The 9,100-nt window shown below is 44.0% G+C and overlaps 3 non-coding genes across 3 annotated transcripts; all 3 read left to right on the top strand.

Annotated features, from left to right (window-relative positions):
- Positions 1–119, top strand: LOC132830646 (5S ribosomal RNA). The gene has a single exon (XR_009646424.1). It is a non-coding gene; the product is annotated as a 5S ribosomal RNA (ribosomal RNA).
- Positions 120–4,484: 4,365 nt separating this feature from the next.
- LOC132830645 (5S ribosomal RNA) lies at positions 4,485–4,603 on the top strand. The gene has a single exon (XR_009646423.1). It is a non-coding gene; the product is annotated as a 5S ribosomal RNA (ribosomal RNA).
- Positions 4,604–8,981: 4,378 nt separating this feature from the next.
- On the top strand, positions 8,982–9,100 carry LOC132830654 (5S ribosomal RNA). Its single transcript, XR_009646432.1, has one exon. It is a non-coding gene; the product is annotated as a 5S ribosomal RNA (ribosomal RNA).

Below are 9,100 nucleotides of genomic sequence, written 5' to 3'. Positions count from 1 at the left end.
GCCTACGGCCATACTAGTCTGAAAACGCCCGATCTCGTCTGATCTCGGAAGCTAAGCAGACTCAGGCCTGGTTAGTACTTGGATGGGAGACCGCCTGGGAATACCAGGTGCAGTAGGCTTTTGCAGCCACCAGGGGCTGCTCACAGCTTCGCACTCTCACACTCCCATTCATCAAGCAACGTCCTTTTAACTCCTCACTCCGTCTCTCTGTCTCACTTTTTCTTGCCCAATTTCATTGTTCACCTTCTTCCCCCAATACACAAACACACCATTACTGCTTGAGATTGGAGCAAACGCACCAGGAACACCAGAGCAGCAAGTGTTTTATTGAAGAGCACAAACGGTGGTTTTTGTCAATTGATGCCTCACTTACGAGGATCACACTTCCCTGATCGATGTCAGCGTTCCCCTGTTTTCTAACAACCGTCTAACTAGTGGTGTGGATAGGGCCTGAAAGCAACAACGTTGTGGTGAGGGCTTGTCAGGTGAAGGGAGTTTGACAATATCTGCACTCACCAGTCGAGTTCATACAACGGTGTATCGATATGGTTAAGGCAGGAAGAATGGGTCAGCAAACACAGCAAGTTCAATCCTTGTAATGATGATTATTACACATCAGCGACAAATAATAAGATAAGTGCAAAGAGTGAGTATTTGCCAGGTACAAAAATCAAGGCTTATTATCTGAACAGGCGAAGACTTCACAAAAAGATCGCCCTAACAATGGTACAAATGGAGATGAATGGTTCGATCTAATTGACATCACCGTGCCTTAGTTACAAGATGACCAAGGTAAAGGAATAACATTTCCAGAGTGCAGACTATTAACAACAGTAAGGTGGAATTTGGAAAGAGGAGTAGCCCCTGACATTTAAGGAAGACAGAAGGACATTAGTGAATAAGGATATTACTTTAGAAATCTTAACTGTGCACTAAGATAATCATACTATTTGAAGACACTGTCAAGATGCTTTGAGAAAAGGAAACTCATGTTGGACTAAATGCAAGAAAATGTTGTGTTCATTAACAGTCGGGTGGATAAAGCAGAAGCAATAGGTGCCAATGACTTGGATTTTCAGACTGTATTTCCTATCATCTCAGACTGAGATGAGGCGAACTTTCGGCAGTTATTGTGTTGTTAATCTTTAGAATGATATTCTCCAGAGAGTGGTGTGTGTTCTACTGTTGAGGATACTTAAGGGTCAGTGGATGGAGTTTTGATATCTCAGGGAATTCTGGAAGGGAGGTGCAGTTGAGGTGGATCGATGGTAATCAGTTTGAATGGTGGAGCACTCTGGCGTGAGATATTGACCACGGAGAGTGTGCTGCAGATTGAGCAAAGCAAAAGGTGATCCCCAGAAGGATAATTGTGAAGAACATAGAACATGGAAGGATACAGCGCAGTACAGGCCCTTCGGCCCTCGATGTTGCGCCGACCGAATCCTACCTAACCTATACTAGCCCAATAACTTCCACATGCCTATCCAATGCCCGCTTAAATGACCATAAAGAAGGAGAGTTCACCACTGATACGGGCAGGGCATTCCATGAACTCACAACCCGCTGAGTGAAGAATCTACCCCTAACATCTGTCCTAATAACCTGACCGAGGTTATAGGATAGTGGTAAAGGACGGATATGGAAAATGGCAGAGATGGTGGAGTGGCCTCCGTGATTAGAAACAAAATTCTTTCAATGATGAGAGAGGACATAATGAAGGGAATGCATTCAGTGGAGACCGTGTGGGTGCAACTGAGGAATAGTCGAATGCCTAAAATTGTAATAGGTGTTATGTACAGACCGCCTGGTAGCATCTCTGAGTCCTAGATGGTAAAAATGCAGAAAACTAGGTAATATGTAACAAAGCCAGAGTACTACACCTGAGGGATTTTAATGTGCACAGAGATTTAGAGATGTAGTCAAGCATTTGTCAGAAAGGTAGTGCATGTCTGGTGTATTGCCAGGACTGTTTCTTACTGCATTATGTCCTGAATGCCTCCTGGATTTAGTAATGAGTAATGAGTTGGATTTAATGAGTGAGCTAGTCGTGCGTGGCCACTTATCATACAGCGATGATAACGCGACCCAGTTCAAGGTAGTGTTTGAAAGTACAAAGCATGCATCTGCTGCTGGAGTTGGAGAGTTCGGTAAAGCCGCCTTGAACGAGATGAGACCGAGACCGTCCACAATAAGGTGGGAAAATCTGCTGATGGCTCAAAGAACTGAAGAAGACTGGAGAATGTTTAAGGAAACATTGAAGACAATAGAAAACCAGTTGATCCCGCTGAGAGGGAAAGCTCGGCTTCACAGAAGAAAACAGTCATTGACAAAAATCTCAGCATAGATCCTGCTGATTGGGAAAGTTACAGAGAGCGGGAAAGACACAAAGCAGTGTAAAAGAGCTACCAAAAGGAATTTTGAATGGAATATTTCCAGGGACATCAAAATCAAGAAGATTTGTTCCGCTGGCCTAAAGGGAAAGCGGGTGGTCAAGAGAAGGTGGGGCATTGTTAGTGACTCCGGGGAAATGGCAGAGATGTTGCATCATTACTTTTGCCTCGGTATTTTCAGTAGAAAAGGAGGATAGCTTGCCAGAAATCCCGATGAAATGAAAAATGGATCGGGAAAAACAACCGAATAAAATGAAGGTGAGTAAAACATCGATAATGAGGAAATGACTGGAATCAAAGGGTGACAAATGCCTGGGATTTGGCGGTTTCCATCGGCGGGTGTTAAAACAAGGAGACAAGCGCCTCATAGAAGCCCTAACTGTCATCGTTCAAAATTCCCAGGATACAGGAGTCGTCCCTCCGGATTGGATTGTTGCACGTGTCAGTCACGCTTTTTTAGAGTGGAGAACTCGGAAAAGTCGGGAATTGCAGAGCATGGAGCTGAGCACCTATGGCAGGGAATTTGTTGGAGTCTATAATCAAGGATGGGATAAGTGAGCATCTCAAACATTGTTGAGTTAATCAGGGAGAGCCACATGACAGGTAGGTCGTGCCTGACAAATTCATTGCAGAGGGGACTAAGGGAGCTGTCAGGGAATAATGTCCATAGATGTTGATTACATGGACTTCCAGAAGGAATTTGACAAAGTCCACTTAAGTAGGTAGAAGCCAACAGAATTGAGGGCAAATTCCTGACATGGCTCGGAAATTGTTTGAGTGGCAGGTGATAGAAAGTAGAGACAATGGATAGGTAGACAATTGGCAGGATGTAACCAGTCGTGTCTCACAAGGACTTGTGTTCGGGCCTCAATTATTGATGTTATTTATTAAGGAAATGGATAATGGCACAGAAAGTCATATATCATAATTTGTGGATGACACAAAGTTAGGCTGCAATGTAGACTGTGTAGATGACAGCATAAAATTGCAAGGGGATATTGATAGATTAAGTCAATGAGCAAAACTGTGGCGAAAGCAATAGTGAGGCTATCCATTTTTGGATCAAGAAGGGACAGATCAAGGTATTTTCCTGGATGGTATGAAGTGCATGTCCAAGGAGACTTGGGGGTTCAGGTGCATACATCTTTAAAATGTCACGGACACGTACAGAAAATAATCCAGAAAGCAAACAGATTGCTGTCCTTTCTAAGTAGAAAGATGCTGAAGTTATGCTGCAGTTCTACAAAACCCTGGTTAGATAGACCCCACTTGGAGTACTGTGAGCGGATCTGGGCAGCACACCTTCTGAAAGGAGTAGAATACTGATTTACAAGAATGATACCTGGACTTGCATGGTCAAGATGGAAGGAGAGATCATATCATTTTGGCCTGTGGTCTGTAGAATTGAGAATGTTAATGGGGGGTATGATGAAAGTCTTGAAGACATGAATAGGAAAAGAGAAGGTAGATAACGATAAACTATTTCTACTGGTTGGGGATTGTAGAATGAAGGGACATAGCGTGAGACTTAGGGCCGGAGGGTTGCGTAGAGATGTGAGGAAGCCGTCGTGCACACACATAGGATGGTGGGTTTTAGTAAGCGTTTTCTGACAAAGCGCAGTGGATGCTGGATGAGTTGTTAAATTGAAATGTGAGGGAGATAAATGTTTGTGAAGCAAAGGTACCAAGGGCCAGAGGCTTGCATATGAAGTTGGGCGAGAGCTGAGCCATGATGTGATTGAATGGAGGCAGAGGTTGTAGGGGCTAAACAGCGTTGTGGTGTGTGTATGTTGCTGTGGTTGTAATTTGTAAAGGAGTTCATTTGTAAAGCAGCTTGGATGGGCATGAAATGGAGTGGAGTGAGTGTGAAAGAGTTGATCCTGTTGTGTAATAAACGTGTGTGGGTGTGTGTGGTGTGGGTGTGTGGTGTGTGTGTGTGTGTAGGGGGTGAAGTAGAGGAGCTAAAGATGGAGATGGGAGAATAGAAAGGCAAAGGAAAGAGAAATGCTTTAGTGCAGTATGATTGACTGGTAACAAGTTGTTGTAAATGCAGCACTGTGTGCCTTTAAGGAACCATAAATGCAGGGTGTAAGTGCCTACGGCCATACTAGTCTGAAAACGCCCGATCTCGTCTGATCTCGGAAGCTAAGCAGACTCAGGCCTGGTTAGTACTTGGATGGGAGACCGCCTGGGAATACCAGGTGCAGTAGGCTTTTGCAGCCACCAGGGGCTGCTCACAGCTTCGCACTCTCACACTCCCATTCATCAAGCAAAGTCCTTTTAACTCCTCACTCCGTCTCTCTGTCTCACTTTTTCTTGCCCAATTTCATTGTTCACCTTCTTCCCCCAATACACAAACACACCATTACTGCTTGAGATTGGAGCAAACGCACCAGGAACACCAGAGCAGCAAGTGTTTTATTGAAGAGCACAAACGGTGGTTTTTGTCAATTGATGCCTCACTTACGAGGATCACACTTCCCTGATCGATGTCAGCGTTCCCCTGTTTTCTAACAACCGTCTAACTAGTGGTGTGGATAGGGCCTGAAAGCAACAACGTTGTGGTGAGGGCTTGTCAGGTGAAGGGAGTTTGACAATATCTGCACTCACCAGTCGAGTTCATACAACGGTGTATCGATATGGTTAAGGCAGGAAGAATGGGTCAGCAAACACAGCAAGTTCAATCCTTGTAATGATGATTATTACACATCAGCGACAAATAATAAGATAAGTGCAAAGAGTGAGTATTTGCCAGGTACAAAAATCAAGGCTTATTATCTGAACAGGCGAAGACTTCACAAAAAGATCGCCCTAACAATGGTACAAATGGAGATGAATGGTTCGATCTAATTGACATCACCGTGCCTTAGTTACAAGATGACCAAGGTAAAGGAATAACATTTCCAGAGTGCAGACTATTAACAACAGTAAGGTGGAATTTGGAAAGAGGAGTAGCCCCTGACATTTAAGGAAGACAGAAGGACATTAGTGAATAAGGATATTACTTTAGAAATCTTAACTGTGCACTAAGATAATCATACTATTTGAAGACACTGTCAAGATGCTTTGAGAAAAGGAAACTCATGTTGGACTAAATGCAAGAAAATGTTGTGTTCATTAACAGTCGGGTGGATAAAGCAGAAGCAATAGGTGCCAATGACTTGGATTTTCAGACTGTATTTCCTATCATCTCAGACTGAGATGAGGCGAACTTTCGGCAGTTATTGTGTTGTTAATCTTTAGAATGATATTCTCCAGAGAGTGGTGTGTGTTCTACTGTTGAGGATACTTAAGGGTCAGTGGATGGAGTTTTGATATCTCAGGGAATTCTGGAAGGGAGGTGCAGTTGAGGTGGATCGATGGTAATCAGTTTGAATGGTGGAGCACTCTGGCGTGAGATATTGACCACGGAGAGTGTGCTGCAGATTGAGCAAAGCAAAAGGTGATCCCCAGAAGGATAATTGTGAAGAACATAGAACATGGAAGGATACAGCGCAGTACAGGCCCTTCGGCCCTCGATGTTGCGCCGACCGAATCCTACCTAACCTATACTAGCCCAATAACTTCCACATGCCTATCCAATGCCCGCTTAAATGACCATAAAGAAGGAGAGTTCACCACTGATACGGGCAGGGCATTCCATGAACTCACAACCCGCTGAGTGAAGAATCTACCCCTAACATCTGTCCTAATAACCTGACCGAGGTTATAGGATAGTGGTAAAGGACGGATATGGAAAATGGCAGAGATGGTGGAGTGGCCTCCGTGATTAGAAACAAAATTCTTTCAATGATGAGGGAGGACATAATGAAGGGAATGCATTCAGTGGAGACCGTGTGGGTGCAACTGAGGAATAGTCGAATGCCTAAAATTGTAATAGGTGTTATGTACAGACCGCCTGGTAGCATCTCTGAGTCCTAGATGGTAAAAATGCAGAAAACTAGGTAATATGTAACAAAGCCAGAGTACTACACCTGAGGGATTTTAATGTGCACAGAGATTTAGAGATGTAGTCAAGCATTTGTCAGAAAGGTAGTGCATGTCTGGTGTATTGCCAGGACTGTTTCTTACTGCATTATGTCCTGAATGCCTCCTGGATTTAGTAATGAGTAATGAGTTGGATTTAATGAGTGAGCTAGTCGTGCGTGGCCACTTATCATACAGCGATGATAACGCGACCCAGTTCAAGGTAGTGTTTGAAAGTACAAAGCATGCATCTGCTGCTGGAGTTGGAGAGTTCGGTAAAACCGCCTTGAACGAGATGAGACCGAGACCGTCCACAATAAGGTGGGAAAATCTGCTGATGGCTCAAAGAACTGAAGAAGACTGGAGAATGTTTAAGGAAACATTGAAGACAATAGAAAACCAGTTGATCCCGCTGAGAGGGAAAGCTCGGCTTCACAGAAGAAAACAGTCATTGACAAAAATCTCAGCATAGATCCTGCTGATTGGGAAAGTTACAGAGAGCGGGAAAGACACAAAGCAGTGTAAAAGAGCTACCAAAAGGAATTTTGAATGGAATATTTCCAGGGACATCAAAATCAAGAAGATTTGTTCCGCTGGCCTAAAGGGAAAGCGGGTGGTCAAGAGAAGGTGGGGCATTGTTAGTGACTCCGGGAAATGGCAGAGATGTTGCATCATTACTTTTGCCTCGGTATTTTCAGTAGAAAAGGAGGATAGCTTGCCAGAAATCCCGATGAAATGAAAAATGGATCGGGAAAAACAACCGAATAAAATGAAAGTGAGTAAAACATCGATAATGAGGAAATGACTGGAATCAAAGGGTGACAAATGCCTGGGATTTGGCGGTTTCCATCGGCGGGTGTTAAAACAAGGAGACAAGCGCCTCATAGAAGCCCTAACTGTCATCGTTCAAAATTCCCAGGATACAGGAGTCGTCCCTCCGGATTGGATTGTTGCACGTGTCAGTCACGCTTTTTTAGAGTGGAGAACTCGGAAAAGTCGGGAATTGCAGAGCATGGAGCTGAGCACCTATGGCAGGGAATTTGTTGGAGTCTATAATCAAGGATGGGATAAGTGAGCACCTCAAACATTGTTGAGTTAATCAGGGAGAGCCACATGACAGGTAGGTCGTGCCTGACAAATTCATTGCAGAGGGGACTAAGGGAGCTGTCAGGGAATAATGTCCATAGATGTTGATTACATGGACTTCCAGAAGGAATTTGACAAAGTCCACTTAAGTAGGTAGAAGCCAACAGAATTGAGGGCAAATTCCTGACATGGCTCGGAAATTGTTTGAGTGGCAGGTGATAGAAAGTAGAGACAATGGGTAGGTAGACAATTGGCAGGATGTAACCAGTCGTGTCTCACAAGGACTTGTGTTCGGGCCTCAATTATTGATGTTATTTATTAAGGAAATGGATAATGGCACAGAAAGTCATATATCATAATTTGTGGATGACACAAAGTTAGGCTGCATTGTAGACTGTGTAGATGACAGCATAAAATTGCAAGGGGATATTGATAGATTAAGTCAATGAGCAAAACTGTGGCAAAAGCATTTGAATGAAAGCAATAGTGAGGCTATCCATTTTTGGATCAAGAAGGGACAGATCAAGGTATTTTCCTGGATGGTATGAAGTGCATGTCCAAGGAGACTTGGGGGTTCAGGTGCATACATCTTTAAAATGTCACGGACACGTACAGAAAATAATCCAGAAAGCAAACAGATTGCTGTCCTTTCTAAGTAGAAAGATGCTGAAGTTATGCTGCAGTTCTACAAAACCCTGGTTAGATAGACCCCACTTGGAGTACTGTGAGCGGATCTGGGCAGCACACCTTCTGAAAGGAGTAGAATACTGATTTACAAGAATGATACCTGGACTTGCATGGTCAAGATGGAAGGAGAGATCATATCATTTTGGCCTGTGGTCTGTAGAATTGAGAATGTTAATGGGGGGTATGATGAAAGTCTTGAAGACATGAATAGGAAAAGAGAAGGTAGATAACGATAAACTATTTCTACTGGTTGGGGATTGTAGAATGAAGGGACATAGCGTGAGACTTAGGGCCGGAGGGTTGCGTAGAGATGTGAGGAAGCCGTCGTGCACACACATAGGATGGTGGGTTTTAGTAAGCGTTTTCTGACAAAGCGCAGTGGATGCTGGATGAGTTGTTAAATTGAAATGTGAGGGAGATAAATGTTTGTGAAGCAAAGGTACCAAGGGCCAGAGGCTTGCATATGAAGTTGGGCGAGAGCTGAGCCATGATGTGATTGAATGGAGGCAGAGGTTGTAGGGGCTAAACAGCGTTGTGGTGTGTGTATGTTGCTGTGGTTGTAATTTGTAAAGGAGTTCATTTGTAAAGCAGCTTGGATGGGCATGAAATGGAGTGGAGTGAGTGTGAAAGAGTTGATCCTGTTGTGTAATAAACGTGTGTGGGTGTGTGTGGTGTGGGTGTGTGGTGTGTGTGTGTGTGTAGGGGGTGAAGTAGAGGAGCTAAAGATGGAGATGGGAGAATAGAAAGGCAAAGGAAAGAGAAATGCTTTAGTGCAGTATGATTGACTGGTAACAAGTTGTTGTAAATGCAGCACTGTGTGCCTTTAAGGAACCATAAATGCAGGGTGTAAGTGCCTACGGCCATACTAGTCTGAAAATGCCCGATCTCGTCTGATCTCGGAAGCTAAGCAGACTCAGGCCTGGTTAGTACTTGGGTGGGAGACTGCCTGGGAATACCAGGTGCAGTAGGCT

Source organism: Hemiscyllium ocellatum, chromosome 31 (assembly GCF_020745735.1).
Source record: "Hemiscyllium ocellatum isolate sHemOce1 chromosome 31, sHemOce1.pat.X.cur, whole genome shotgun sequence".
Lineage (NCBI taxonomy): Eukaryota > Metazoa > Chordata > Chondrichthyes > Orectolobiformes > Hemiscylliidae > Hemiscyllium > Hemiscyllium ocellatum.
Note: the sequence above shows the minus strand (reverse complement) of the source record. Positions and strands in the feature narration are given on the sequence as shown.